The sequence below is a fragment of the Pinus tabuliformis genome, chromosome X (genome assembly GCF_031772625.1).
Source record: "Pinus tabuliformis cultivar Carrire ecotype Pingquan chromosome X, CPIR1, whole genome shotgun sequence".
NCBI classification, from domain to species: Eukaryota; Viridiplantae; Streptophyta; class Pinopsida; order Pinales; family Pinaceae; genus Pinus; species Pinus tabuliformis.
The window spans coordinates 448751873-448767715 of NC_142308.1; the positions used below are offsets into that span (position 1 = coordinate 448751873).

The 15843-nt window shown below is 35.9% G+C and overlaps 1 pseudogene; it reads left to right on the forward strand.

Moving 5' to 3' along the window:
• The first annotated feature begins 483 nt into the window (after window positions 1-483).
• LOC149140511 (glutathione S-transferase F10-like) lies at window positions 484-15074 on the forward strand (annotated as a pseudogene).
• The last annotated feature ends 769 nt before the right edge of the window (window positions 15075-15843 follow it).

Here is a 15843-nt window from a genome sequence, read left to right on the forward strand (position 1 = left end):
CCATCGCAAATCTCCAAAGAATTAACCATTTGCCACTGCAATATGCGATGCGCGATGTGTGCTCGGACCTGACCATTCATTTATTCCAGTATATTGCCATTTTGCATCCGCCCCATCGCAATTCAGCAATCCCTTTCGCGATCGCGATATGTGATGCACGACAAGAGCCCAGACCCGACCATACATTCATTGCAGTCTATTGGCATTTCGCTTCTAGCCCCCATCGCATCCCTTTGCGATGGGCCTACCCCCCACCTTTCTCCGATTGCGATTTCTGAGTTGCATCCGGACCCTATATCGTTTATCTATTCACTTTGATGGAGTTTCAAATCCGCTATTCTTTGTTTTCCGATCGTTGAATTCTTGATCACTTCATAGAAATCTACCAGTCAATTCAAAAAGAAAATGTAGTGATTCACGGACTAAACGACACTCTGGCGTGGTGGGTCTCCTCTTTGCAAATGCAAAACCAGTGGAACTACAATGCGCCATTCTGGATCAAATCAAGTCCTCCTTCATTCCTCTTTCTGCAACTACAATGTAATTCTTTCAGCGGGCCTTTCAAATTCCAATTCTACTGTCCCTGCTTACTGTAACAAGGATCTACAGTGTATCAGTGTTTAAGTCCATGGCAGCTGTTTTGCCGATTTCCAAATAAAAAATAACCGTTGTTGTTAAAAAAAATAAATTTGATGCATTTTGTTTCTTTATTATTTTAATTTTGGAAATAAGTAAAGAAGGTTATCCAAAAAAACATTTCAATTTTTAAAATTTTGAAAAATAATAATAATATACTAGTTATTCAAATTTAGGCTTATGTGATTTATATCTTTCTTTGCTGTTTGGAGGAGAAACAAGTTGATTACTAGCTCGTCCTCGTGGACCACTCTGTTGGTGCTCACAAGCAACCCCAATATCTCGCTCTCGATGTAAGAAAAATCTATTCACTTTCATTTATTTCTAGTGATTTCAAATAACATATAATTATTTTGATGGTGTAATAGTTGAGTGTGGAGGTTTGGTCTTATGGCTATTTAATTTTGAGTAAGATTATAGTTAAATATGAAAAATTTAATCTTCATAAATATTCAAATTTAATTTTGAGTAAAATTATATATACTTGAGAGCTACTTTAAAGTGAAAGAAAAATAAACTATTTTGTCCCTCCATCGTTTTCTTGTTGTGCTGTAGCCATTTGGAGTTATTCGGTAAATGCCTACCCACCCACATAATCTAAGCATAGGTTTGCCTTATTTTTATATTTCGTTTCCCAGAGGGAGATCTGATAGACAGATGCATTTCTTCGGCCATGAATAACAGAATCGAGATCCATCATCAAATATTTGGCCAAAAAGTACAAGGCTGAGGGTACTGACCTGCTTGGAAATAATGTGTCGGAACAAGCCCTGGTTGATCAATGGTGCGAGGTTGAAGGAAAGTCTTTCAATCCCCCTGCTTCGACCGTATTGTTTCAAACCTTCGTCGTCCCAATCAAGGGAGGCACCACAGACGAAGCGGTGGTGGAAATGAATGTGGAGAAGGTGGAGAGGGAGGCACCACAATTCCCCTGCTTTGACCATATTGTCTCAAATCCTGTTCGTCCCAAAGAAGGGAGGCACCGCAGACGAAGCATTAGTGGAAATGAATGTGGAGAAGCTGGTAAAAGTGTTGGATATTTACGAGGAGAGGTTGTCAAAGAGCAAGTACTTGGCGGGTGATTTCTTCAGCTTGGCCGACCTGCGACTACCCACTACCTGGTCATAGTTTGCGGAAAGGGAGATCTGATATCGTCGAGAAAACATGTGAAGGCCTGGTGGAAAGACATCTCATCTCGCCCTTCGTGGAAGAAAGTCTCTGAAAAAGCTCCATAATGAAGAGAATCGACTGTAGAGTCTGTATGGAGCAGGCAGACAACCAGGGCTAGCTAAATAAATAAATATATTAGATGGGTAAGGAAAATCCTATATTATTATGACTTTCATATTTTCATTTCATAGTAAATGAAAGTCATGCATGTGATAGGGTTTGCTAGAGGAAAAGATTTTCATGACTTTGGACTCTCTTTTCATTTCGATTTCGATGCAAAACTTTTCACTTTTACATTTGCTTACCAGTTTGGATGATGCTAAATTATTGTTATTTTATTTTGTTTTTAAGAATTTTTTTAATATTTATTTTTAATTTATTAAACTGATATTAAATTTATATTTATTTACAACATAGTTTAAGAGAGTTTCAATAGCTTTGGAGATGTAAATAATTTTTTTTGTTTTGATTAATAAAAAAAATAAAATTAACATTATTAAAATTAAAATATATTTGTATGAGTTTTATATTAAAAATAAGTATGGTTCAGTTCTTAAAATATATCGCAACAAAAAAGTTTTAATAATTTAAGATAAAAATTTTATGTTAAAGAGTTATTCTTTTTAAATTGTCTATCTTATATTTAAATTAAATTTAAATTTCAAAATATTTATCACATTATCAACTTTTTTAGATTCATATTAAATTTAATATTTAAAATTTTTTTCGTCTTTTTTATTGTTTTGGAACGATTCCCACTACTTTCTAAAAACATAAATAAAATGGTAAAGGATTCATAGTAATCTCTTACCTTCTTAAGGTCTGATAAGTCATTTCCATTAAACCATTTTTGTTTTTAATGGACATTCTTCATCACCATCATCCTTCATCTATAACATAAATCCATCTTAAGCACAAATCCAGTATACAGGAATCACATCTCTTCTAAAAACCTCTTTTAGTGGACATTTAATTGTATTTAGTTATTTTTATTTTTCTATATATATTTTTCAATGTATCTTTGACATATGTAATGTGTAATACATTACATCTAACACCTTCACATCTCTTCCATATTGACTTGCAGAGCACCTCTTGACACAAAAATTAACTTGTAATTAACTTTTGAATAATAGGTTATTTTATTATAGTTTTTTTTCCTTTTTTAATTATAACATTTTATGAATATCAAAATATAGATAGAAAAATATATTTGATGGTATAATATCATAAAAATTTCATCAACATATTTGTTTAAAATATAACAAATGTTATTATTCTTACTTTAATTATTGTATTAAGAAGAGTGGATTAAGGAGACAAAAGGGATGCTACAATCTATTGTCTAGTGCATAGACTTATAAAAGGTGTATGTATAGACTTATAAAAGTTGTATGTATAGATTTATTAAATGTGTATGTCCAATCATCATTGATATCAATAGGTGTTCAGATAATAATAGTAATAGTAATTTTAATTCAAATGTTTTAGGTAAGGGTTTTTTTGCATGATTAAGGGATGAGAAGTAATGGATAAGGTTCGTATTTAGTATTTCAAGTAATTTTGGTAAATGGAAAGAAATAAATAAATGTTTGAAGGATGTAAGTCAATTATGAAAAGTAAATATGTAATGGGATATACTAAAAAGGAAATATGCAATGGGTATATTAAGGTATATTAAATAGTGGTTAATAATTAGACTTTCCAAATAATAAAATGGGCAAAATAATTTCTAGTTGGTTGAATTAATTATTATTAAAACTTATAAGTCTTAAAATCCAAGTTTTTTGTTTAGAAACAAAATTTCTTATACTCACTGCTCTTGACAACTATGTGTTGGTCACAAATTTAATTATTTCTCAAATTTTCCAGTAACTAGGACTAGCCTGACTTTTAATAGTTGAAAAGCCTTAAAATATAGTTATGCCATGGCTTATTTCAGAACAAAGGAAGAGAAAATTGTTTCAATATTGCTCTTCTCTCTTCCTGAAAATCCCCACCAAATAATAGAATTATTCCTAGCGTTTATTTGCATTCTTGTGGCATGATAGAACAAATCCATGATTTTATTTAAAGCATGAAGGTGTGTGTAGATACCATCGGAAAAAATGAGGACATCATCCAGAAAAAGGAGGTGTGTGAAAGATAAGTGGGGGTAGTGATAATCCCCTTAAACCTATCCCTTTGAATTAATTCTAAAATGAGCTTAATTAAGTCTTCTACCACCAATAAAAATAGGGGAGGGGAGAGTGGATAACCATGTCATAGCCCTCTCTCACCACGAAAGAAGGGGGAGGCCACCCCATTGATTAGGAGGGTGAAAGAGAATGTGCTAATATTGTTCATGACTCAGGAGACAAAATAATGACAAAACCGTAGATGGATTAACAAAAGTCTGAGGTATAACCAACTCACCCTATCAAAGGCATTTAAGAAGTCAACTTTGAATAGTAAGGCCTTTTGTTACTTTATATGAATGGAATGGAGACCTTTGTGGATAATTCCAAAATCATCATGGATTTTTCTATCTAATAGAAAACCAAATTGTTCAAGGGAAATGTTTGCAAAAAGGACCTCCTTTATTCTGACAGAAATGGTCTTGGACATGGTTTTGTAGATGGAATTGTAAAGTGAAATGGATCTGAATAAGTCAAAAGAGTCAGCAAAGTTAGCTTTAGGGATGAGGACAATAAAATTTGAGTTGAAAGGGGAGATATTTTTCCAATGGTCCTTGAGTATTTAATGATTGAGAGGAGATCATCACTAATGAAATCAAGGTGGTTAAGGTCAAAATCAATCAAAATTCCATCTAAAACATGGCTTTTTCCTTTATTAAAATTGTGTAGGACTCTTTCAAGTTCTTGTCTTGTGACCTCAACCATTATGGCATCATTTCCTTCTTCGTCAACGAGATTGGGGAACATCCTTACTACAACCAAGATCTGTTCATTGATGGTTGTGTTTTCATGGTAGAAGATAACTTTGAATTATGAGCAACCCTTTGCAACAATGTCCACGAAGGAGGTAGCTAAGAAACCCTTAGAGTTTCTAATGCCCATGATTTTGTTGATAGCTTTTCTATGATTAATCACCCAATCAAATAATTTTATATTATCATCAATTTCTTGTCATCAAAGGGAACAATTTTCATTTTCCATTCCTTCTCCCTGTCTAAAAGGATCTTCCTTCTAGATTTTTCAATTTCGTAAATTCTATCCTTCAAGTTCTTAGGCACCTCTGAGGAGGTTTACAAATAAAAAATGGATTAAATATTCAATTTGATGCCAAAGAGGGCTTTAGAGTCAACCTCCCTAATTTTTTTCCCCACTCGATAATGATACCCTTGATCTCTTGAGATTATGTTGGAATTGTATAGTTGGGGATTCTTTTATATATGAGGATAAGTATGACCTATTTGATTTTAGTAGATCTAGAATGGAGGGTTCTTTGAGTTGAGAGGGATTTAATTTGAAAGGATTTGGATGTTTAACAGGAAAGGGATCCAATTCTAGAAAAACAGGGGAATGATTTGAGTCATCACCCATTGAAGTCCACTATCTTATCTTGAGGTCCAAATGTTTGGAAATTCTAGTTGCACCATTTATGTTATTTGTCCAAGATGGAAGAAGCTTGGGAGGAAATCTGAGAGAGGATATGATTTGGCAGAGGTACCTTAGAATATAGAGTTTCCAAACATCGAATTTAAATCCCTTCCTATAAGAACCTTACCAAAGTTGAAAATAGGAAGAGAAGAAAAGGAGGTCCAAAATTCCTTCCTCTCAATATAAGGACCATATAGAATAACACAAAAAAATGACATGTCCAATTCAAAAGCATGGAGGTCAAAAAATAAACCCGAATTGATAGACCAAGCAAAGGAGATTCACATCTGAGGGACATTCCAACTAGGGATAATACCTCTTATTCTTCCAACTACATATGTTTCCAAAAATTCCCAATCCAAAAGGAGATATTTAATTATGCTTATGGCCTTGTCCCCTTCCTGCATCATTTCTTAGAGAAGAAAAATGTAAGGAGAGTGTAGTTCTATGAGTCTTTTGATTTCTAGTCTTATTATGGGGTTGGTAATACCCTTTCAATTTAGTGAAAGGAGATGAAGTTTATAAAAAAAGAGAGGGATTGATGCTCTAAGCACCCTTTGAATTGAATATTTCTTTCAAAGTTGAAATTTGAGAGAGGCTTGGCTCTGAGCCTTGGAGAGAAAATATTTTCATCCTGTTGAACAATTTTGATGGGAGGTTTCTACCAGAAACCCCAAGCCCCCACCAATATCTAAAGTTGATAAGTTAGAGGAAGTTGAGAGAGGGGTGGAGTAGAATGCCCAAAAGAGCATAAATTGTAAAGCAATAGAGGGGGGTGGGTAGGGTTATAGAAGGTGGGATTGGGGGGGAACAAAGGGAGAGGTAAGATAGGACAAAATAAGATGGAAGGGATGGGGAGGAGGGAACAAGGGAGAAGAGGGGAAGGGTAAGAGGTGAAGAGATTCCAAATAGATGTTTAAGCATACCAGTAAATATTGTCCCAAAATTGATACAAGGAACTAAATCAGTAGGATTGGAACCATCTAAATGACAATCAGAAATGGGGAGAAAATATGGTAAAAATCACATCACCTAAGGAGGTGGCCCTTCGAAGGGTTTTTTGTTACATATTTCGCTAATGGAGTTTATCTGAGAGAGGACTCTGAAGATATAGTTGGTTCCAGAAGAGGAGAAGAGATAGGAATCTAAGACTCCACATATGCTTCCTTCCAACTGAGTTGTAACTGGAGAAGCATCCTACTTCAAGAGACTAGGATATACTTGGGTCAATTCTAGACAGTCCAAAAGATGGGAAGCCTGAGGCGGAGAAATAGAGTAAAGTGAGTTTTTTCAGACCCATTTTGGTTCGATTTTCTACAATAATGCATTGTAGAAATTGATCTTCTCATATGATAATTACTTTCCAATGATTTCCAATAAAGTTATCTTATGTCACATATATCATTAAGCAATTACACATTAAAAATAGCAATAGCAATGCAATGAAAATACTAGGATCGTAAAGAGATAGGAAAGCACAATAGGGACAACAAAAATAACCTGGGAAAAACCAGTCTTGGAAAAAAACCAACAAATTTTCTTCTAGGAGAAATTTTTTCTTCAATAATATTTATAATTCCAAAAAATATTTAGATTTTTGTGCCAAAACCAAAGTCAATTCACTAGTCAAACTTGGTCAAATTCTAGCTTAATCAACATTGTTTAAGCTTTCAAATAGTCAATTTTGGTCAACTTTTTTTCTTGGTTAATTTGTACCTTGTAGTCAAACTCATACCTATGGTTAACCCTTGCAATTGACTTCATGCGATCAAACCTATGGTCAAATAGTCTCTCTTTGTGGTAAATTTCATCATTTTTCTTATGGTTAAAATTTGCAAAATTCTCGATCAAACATAGACAGAATCTCAGTCAAATGAAGTAGATGAAACTCAGTCAAATGAGGAAGGTCAACCTTGGTCAAATGGAAGCTTCTATACTCAGTCAAACTTCATATTTATTTATCTTTTTCTCACATGTGTGGATTAGAATGGAAGATAGAATGTGATTTCCAAATTGGTCAAATGGAGGAGTCTATTGTGTATTTATCCAAGTCAAATGGGGTGGACTTTGACTAAGGGTCACACCCATTCATTTATGGGATCGACTTGAACTTGAGGTTTATGACCAAGTGTGTGAACGAGTGACTTCGTACATCCATGAACTCGTGAAAAAACACTCTACATGACTTAACAACAAGACACCTCAAACCAACAAGACAACATACACTCAGTGTGACTGACCGATGGTGTGAGAAACAAACCCAACACTTGTGATAGATCGTTGAATGACCGCGACGACACTTTCACGCCAATGCATATAACTTTGTGTGCGAGTGCGACAGGTGTTGACATAGCAGAAACAACTTTTACACATGAAGGCAGACCTTATGCATGGCTAGAACATGACTGCAAGGATGACATTGTGATCGAGATGCAAAAAGATGCTCGTTGAACAGTCAAGCGAGGAGGGTGCAAAGACTCAACACGAGCTCACGGGATGAGCCCGAGTGCTTGCAAACATCAAGAAAAAACCTAAGGAATGCTCTGAAATTAGATGCAGGCCAAAAAATTTTGGAGGGTGTTGCAGCTGCTACAACATGTCCATTATCTACTTTTTCGGAGGTGCCCATTAAATTTTAACAAAGTTAAGTACAGGGATCTAGGGCTGCAAACCCAGAAATTTGTTATCTCAAATGGCCAATTGTATTGGAAGGACCTAGTGGGGATTTTACTTCTATGTTTGGTTGAAGAAGAAATCCACAAAATGATTGATGAATTCCATAATTGTGTCTTTGGAGTACATTACAGCTGGAAAGATACAACCCACAAAATCCTCAAGGTGAGATTTTATTGGCCTAAGCTGTTTGGCGAGGTGCATACCTATGTTTGGTCCTATGAGAAGTGCCAAAGGTTTGCAAAAAAATAGAAGTTAGCACATTTTCCTTTAATCCATGTGTTTTTTGAATAAACTTTTAGGTAGTGGAGGTTGAACTTCATTGGGGAAATACACCCACCTTCCAGTGGTTAGAACAAGTGGATACTCATAGCTATTGATTACTTCACTAAATGGGTAGAAGCGACCCTAGCCAAAAATGAAACAAATGTTGTAGTGATTAAGTTGATGGAGGAAAACATCCTTGCCGGGTTTGGTTGCCCTAAGAAGATTGTCATTGGCAATGCTCAAGTGTTCAAGTCAACCAAGTTGATTGATTTTTTCCAAAAATACAACATGATAGTAGGCCATTCTACCACTATTATCCACAAGGAAATGGATTGGCTAAATATTCAAGTAAAACCTTGGCAAGGATTCTAAAGCAGACAATATCAGAAAATCAGAAGAACGGGGATTCACAGCTGAATTTTTCCTATGGGCCAATAGGGTTACCACCAAGAGGTCCACTAGGAAGTCCCCTTTTGAGTTGGTTTATGGGAAGGATGCAATCTTACCCATGCAATTAGCTATGCTAGTAGCTAAAATCTTACAAGATGTTTGGGAGGAGCCAAATGCTTTGACAAAAAGGATAAATTAGTTTGTAGAACTTCAAGAGAGAAGAGAACAGGTGAATCAAAATTTGATCAATTATTAGGAAAAATGAAGTCCCTATTTGAAAAAATGGCAAAAGATAGGTATCTGCAGCCAAGAGATTTAGTACATAGATGGGATGTCAAAAGGGAATATAAAGGAAAACATGGCAAGTTTGACCCTCTATGGTTTGGACCTTTCAAGGTCCACGAAACCAAAGGGAACAATACCTTCTTGCTAGAAAATTTAGATGGTGACGTGCTTGAGCTGCCAATGAATGGGAAGTTTGTCAAGCCTTAATTTCATCACTGAAGAAATCCACTCTCATCCACTGTAAATACGAGTGAGCCATTGTAAATACCAACACTATTTTATGGCCTTATTACCACCTTTTATTTTATGGAGGTTTAAATAAAATGACTCCATACCCAGGGAGTACGACACTAATTTGCAGGTTCTCAATGCATTGTATGCAATACACTCTCCCCGGTTGGAGCTAATGTTGTTTCCCTTTATCACTTATGTAGAGAGAGATGAGAGGTCAAATTCAATAATCCTAGCTAAAAAATAAATTATCAAGCCCTAGTGCCATGGCAGAAAATATAAGGTTAAAACCCGCACTCATGGAGCCCCTATTAGGTAAGCGTGATAGGCTAAAGGAGGAGTTTTGAACAGGTGTGCCCTTTTGATTAAATTCTGATCAGTTTAGAGGTGGATCACCATCGATCTCTGCCTGAAAAACCCCCCTGGAAGCATTTCGGGGGGGGGTTAACTTGTGCGGGCAATAAGCCGATGCTACCCCCTGGAGTTTACAAGTCAAACTGGCAAGCCTACCAATCTAAAAACCTAGATTGATTCCCAGGGGTAATCAGTGGATCCGACCTCTCACTCTCCTACCTGCCACGATGGACATTCCATTGGCACCAGTTAAAGTGAGCGATGGATTCAAAATTTAAATGGTAACCTCTACACCGCATGCTTCCATCCACCTATCTTCTGTCACCACCCAATCCCCTTCTGCCATGTGTCTTCTCGTGACATCATCCTACATCACATGACCATTTCCCCCTCTCCGCCTATAAAATCCCTCCCTGCCTCAAATATTTAAAAGTTTCATATTACTTCTCAATGTAAATGCCTCCCACCATCCATATGTTTTATAAATTCATCTAATCACTCATCCGGTCTAGAACCTCCCTCCAATGCAGTTTTCAGCTATCTCTAGGATAACTAGGTAATCGGTCGGTCCTTTTCACCTGTAAATTATTTGAATATTCATTGGAACATGAAGAAAGCAGCCCCTAAGACCTCTAAAGCCCATGAGGTTAAACCCTCCTCCATTTTCGAGCATATCATGGACACAGAGGCACAAATTACTGACCCCTCTAGTGCCTACCACCTCACGGACATTCGATTCAACTTATATGGTAACCACGTCAGAGGAGAAGACCTATTTCGGGTGGCCGATTCAGACCTGTGCTACCAAATTGTACCCTCAGTACACTATTTCCCTGAGTTTGTCTCTTGGTTGACAACCACTTACATAGACGAGAAGAACTATTTCGTCTCCTCAATCAGGGTCAAAATCCTAATTCAAAAATCTCTGATTTACCAAAGCTCCCTTGAACCCCAACAGTTTATAGAAACTACATTGGTCTACCATTACACTACCCTTCTAGATGATGAGCAACAATCCTTTCTGCAACTAGTCTTGGCCCGTGGCCTACATTGTCTGCCTATTGCTGACAATTTCCCTATAACCCTATTTGCATAGTCTATTTAGTTCATCCTATCCCTAATTGATCATTTGTTTGGGGATGATGATCTAACTGAGGCCATAAGATTCCAGCTGCACCATTTCCCCACCACCTCCTATTTCAGATATTATTCCTTATCGTTCTTCTTGTTTATGTACACTCATGTGGATGAGTTCGAGTGTCTAGGTCTTAGTTTGGTGGCTTCCAACGAACAAAGGAAGTGTGTTTTTGACTGGGACATTTTTGTTAGGAAGATACAAGATGTTTTGATGGCTATTCCTAGTTTTTATCCTCCTACATGGCCATTTCCTATAAAATAATTCATGTTGTTTCCCCTCTCATAGTTCTCCCTCAGCAAAAAGAAATCCTCCAATTTAGCAAGGATACGAGGGTGGGGGAATGGTACCTATTTAAGGATTTCACAGAAATTAGGGTCTATGGGTGTGAGCTTCCTCCTTACCGCTTGTATGTGTTTATTCCCATGAGGATTTTCACTCTTGAATTCATCAGATAGAGCCTTAATGTAGACCAAATTCGCTTTGTCCCTGCTAAGTAGAAATATATGTTTAAGTTAGGCAAGTCTATGGGACCTTTTATTAGCAATTCCAGGCAATCCCACAGGGAAACTGAGGACTTACTCAAACAAATGAATTTTCATCTAAGGGATGTTTGGAATTATGATCCTCATGTGTCATTTCCAAGAGAAGAGAGAGAATAAAGGTTTCAACTTATGGCATGAGGATAGGCCTGAGATTGAAAGGAAGGCTAACTTTGTTTCATGGCCTATTAAAACAGAGATGGAGATCGAGACTCCAACAATGAAGCACAAGGCACATACAAGGACCATTGACTAAATGGAAATGTCAATATGGAGGATGTACACCCTAGTAGAAAGGAAAAGACCCAAGAGATAGAGGAAGAATAAATTACGGCCATGTTAGTAGAGACAAGACCAGATCAACTAGGCTTCTAGGTTACTTTGGGAGACCCATTACAGACTATTACCTTATCCTCTTCAGAGGTAATTATTTTAAGTTCAAAAGGAAGTGCAACTACTACTGAGCCAAGATGGCCTATTGGAAAGTTCATTGAAGAAATAAACAAGAAGGTAAGGGAAGAGATGTAGAAAAAAATGGCATCTCATTCAATCCCATATCATACTAGACTTCTGGCTGCTTTGGACTGAGAGAGAAATCAAATGAAGTTCTCACTACAACACCCACTAGCACAGTCTAACTTCACGCTCTCAATTTAAGGCCCTAGACATTTCATTAGACTTGACAAGTGTCCCTCTACCATATAAGATCAACTTCCATAGGAAAGTGGGAGACATGTTGTACAGTGAGCTGAATAGAAATGCAATGACCGTTAGCAAGGATGAGAAGCTACTAGAGAAAGCTGCAACAAGGTTAAAACAAGAGAGAGCTAAATCCATATCTCTACACATGCAGAATGAGAGCTTCAAAGAGCTCATTGTGAAGTTGGGAGTATATCCAGAAGACAAAGCTGCATTCGAAGCCCTTCTCCAAAGTTCACAAGAAAAAATACAAGACTTAAGACAAAAACTGAAGATGCCAGCTAGTGAGCATGTGAAATCTAAGGAACTGGCATAAGTGGAAGAACAGAAAGAAATATTGGCAAAATAATTGATAAAAAGAAACAATGAGATAGTAGCCCTTAATAAATATGCAACAAAACTTTAGTTGAGGATAGACGCACACATTTGTGTAGTGCTTGTGCCTAAAAACTCCTAAAATCCCACAGAACAACTCACCAAGACCCTCACCAAAATCGAGCTTTTGGAAGGGGAGCTTAAGAAGGTGTAGAAGGATTTGGACATTGCCAAAAGAAACCTAACACAGAAATAAAAACAACTTGAGATAGCCAAGACAAAAGCTGACCTGATTAGTAAGAACCTATAGGTAACAAACCAAGAAATTTCTGAGCTAAAATGCACGCTAAAAGGAAACATGTCTCTCCTGTAGGCCAAGCAACTTTTATGAGATGAAATAATAGCGAAAATGAAAAGAAATTCGGAGTACATAACTCTGATGGATGAACAAAATATTTTAATCAATTATTATGAGTTTTTCATACTAGATGCTAAAGAAGATGGTGAAAAGAACTCCCAAATTGCAAAGAAGTTCATTTAGTTTGTAAATGAAAGGCCACTCAGTGAGTTGAGGCCAATAGATGTTGTGGATAGAGTGTCTCTTATCATGGATATCTCTAAATTTGTCTAGAAGGAGGATGCCAGAGTCAAAGCTGAGGAATGTGTAGAGGTGGTATTGAAAGATGTGGCTACTCTCAATGTTGAGTTTGCTTAGAGAGGTGGGGTAGGGTTTCTTAGGTGCTGGGATCTTGTGGGAATTCTAATCCCATGGACACAATATAATAATATGTTAGTGGAGGCCAAGAGCAAGGCAGATTCCTGTCATGAGAAGACTACCACCCTTAAAGGTAAAACAATGGTTAACTATCTCAGAAAGGAACTTCAATTGTTACGGTTGGTAAATACCTTGTTCCACCCTAGGTTGAACTATACAGGGGTCTCGAATCTCAAAATTGCGTATCAACAATTCTTTCATGCTCCTCTACTAGCTCTAACACTATGGAAAATGTGTGAATAGTTTGTCAATCCTCCTGTGCTCTAGATCATTAACCCAACTCTATTTTATGTAACTATTTTATTTTAGAAGAAATAATGTCAGTTAGTTATAATCGATTAGTACAATTGTGCCACTGAGCAAGCTGATATTTTGTTATGATGATGCAATCCAAAATCAAGAAAGAATATTTTGTAATGGGCTCTCCCTCTGATGCCCTATTAAAATAGTTCATGATACAAAACGAGAGGTTCAAAATATTGGTTTCCCAAGAGAGAAACTCTACAAGTTGTCAATGAAATGTATGCTCTGTGGAATATTAATGAAAGTTTTTGGCGATTCTAGCTCATATAAATGTGCAGTATGTATTCCTTCTTATGTTTGTTCCATATGTTCTCACTCTTCTTTTGAGTATACATGTAATAGCAGCTGCTGGATATGTTTTCATGGATTTATGGATTCATCTAGGTCTAATGTTGATTAAAGATGCCTATAACTGATATGAATTGTTATCCTTAAAATGCGCTCCATGTATCTTAGCACTTCATTTAAACATATTTCTCATATGTTTCACACTAAACTTCAATGAAAAATATTCTTAATTTTAAGCCATGTGCATTGGTTTTATTTCTTCCTTTATTATTTTATCCGATATACTACAAATGGCATATGAAATTGCATGTGCATATGATGTTGGCCATTAGAGCTAGATATTAATGCTTCTGTGAGTTATATTTGGCATCCAACTTTGTATTTCTCCTCTTAAGGAATGTTTTGAATCAATTTCATCTCAAATATGTTAAATGCTAAAGTGTAATAGAAAATATCAGTAAATCCTTAAAGCACTCATTAAGTTGTCCTAGGCACTAGTCTCCTTTCAACCCAAAGGTTGTCTCTAGGAGCTACAACAACATCGAAGGTTCCTTGATCACCTCGGGAATGCTAGTGCTCCAAGATTGAATGTGAAAATGAACTCTAGAGGTGTCGATTAAACAGATTTGAGCGAATTAGGGTTTATGACGTGCAACCCTCTACTTTACTAATTCCTACCCATTCCCCCCACCCCCCGCCTCCTGATTCCTTACGCCTTCCACGTCCACATCCTTGGTTCCTGCAACACTACCTCTTCACCACTCTACATTCATCTACACTTCTATCAACGTGTCTTTGCACCCTTTTGGTGCAAATACTAGTTTTAAATTGTTGGAAAATTGTTGGATATTTACGAGGAGAGGTTGTCAAAGAGCAAGTACTTGGCGGGTGATTTCTTCAGCTTGGCCGACCTGCAACATCTGGCGACTGCCCACTACCTGGTCACAGTTTGCAGAAAGGGAGATCTGATATCGTCGAGAAAACATGTGAAGGCCTGGTGGAAAGACATCTCATCTCGCCCTACGTGGAAGAAAGTCTCTGAAAAAGCTCCATAATGAAGAGAATCGACTGCAGAGTCTGTATGGAGTAGGCAGACAACCAGGGCTAGCTAAATAAATAAATATAATAAATGGGTAAGGCAAATCCTATATTATTATGACTTTCATATTTTCATTTCATAGTAAATGAAATTCATGCATGTGATAGGTTTTGCTATATCGCAATGATCCGGATAAAACTTTCAATACTTTGAGTGGATTCTCTTTTCATGTGTTAGGTTTTGACATATCGCAATGATCGGGATAAGACTTTCATGACTTTTAGTTGACTTTCTTTTCATTTCGATTTCAGATGTAAAACTTAGTGTTTGCTATATAAAAATGATCAGGATAAGACTTTCATGACTTTTACATTTGCTTACCAGTTTGGATGATGCTAAATTATTGTTATTTTGTTTTGTTTTTAAGAATTTTTTTTAATATTTATTTTTAATTTATTAAAATGATATTAAATTATATATTTATTTACAACATAGTTTAGGAGAATTTCAATAGCTTTCGAGATGTAAATAATTTTTTTTGTTTTGATTAATAAAAAAAATAAAATTAACATTATTAAAATTAAAATATATTTGTATGAGTTTTATATTAAAAATGAGTATGGTTCAGTTCTCAAAAAATACCACAACAAAAAAGTTTTAATAATTTAAGATGAAAACGTATCCATCTTAAGCACAAATCCACTATACAGGAATCACATCTCTTCTACAAACCTCTTTTAGTGGACATTTAATTGTCTTTAGTTATTTTTATTTTTCTGTATATATTTTTCAATGTATCTTTGACATATGTAATGTGTAATACATTACATCTAACACCTTCACATCTCTTCCATATTGACTTGCAGAGCACCTCTTGACACAAAAATTAACTTGTAATTAACTTTTGAATAATAGGTTGTTTTATTATAGCTCTTTTTCCTTTTTTAATTATAACATTTTATGAATATCAAAATATAGATAGAAAAATATATTTGATGATATAATATCATAAAAATTTCATCAACATATTTGTTTAAAATATAACAAATGTTATTATTCTTACTTTAATTATTGTGTTAAGAAGAGTGGATTAAGGAGACAAAAGGGATGCGACAATCTACTGAAGGTGTATGTATAGA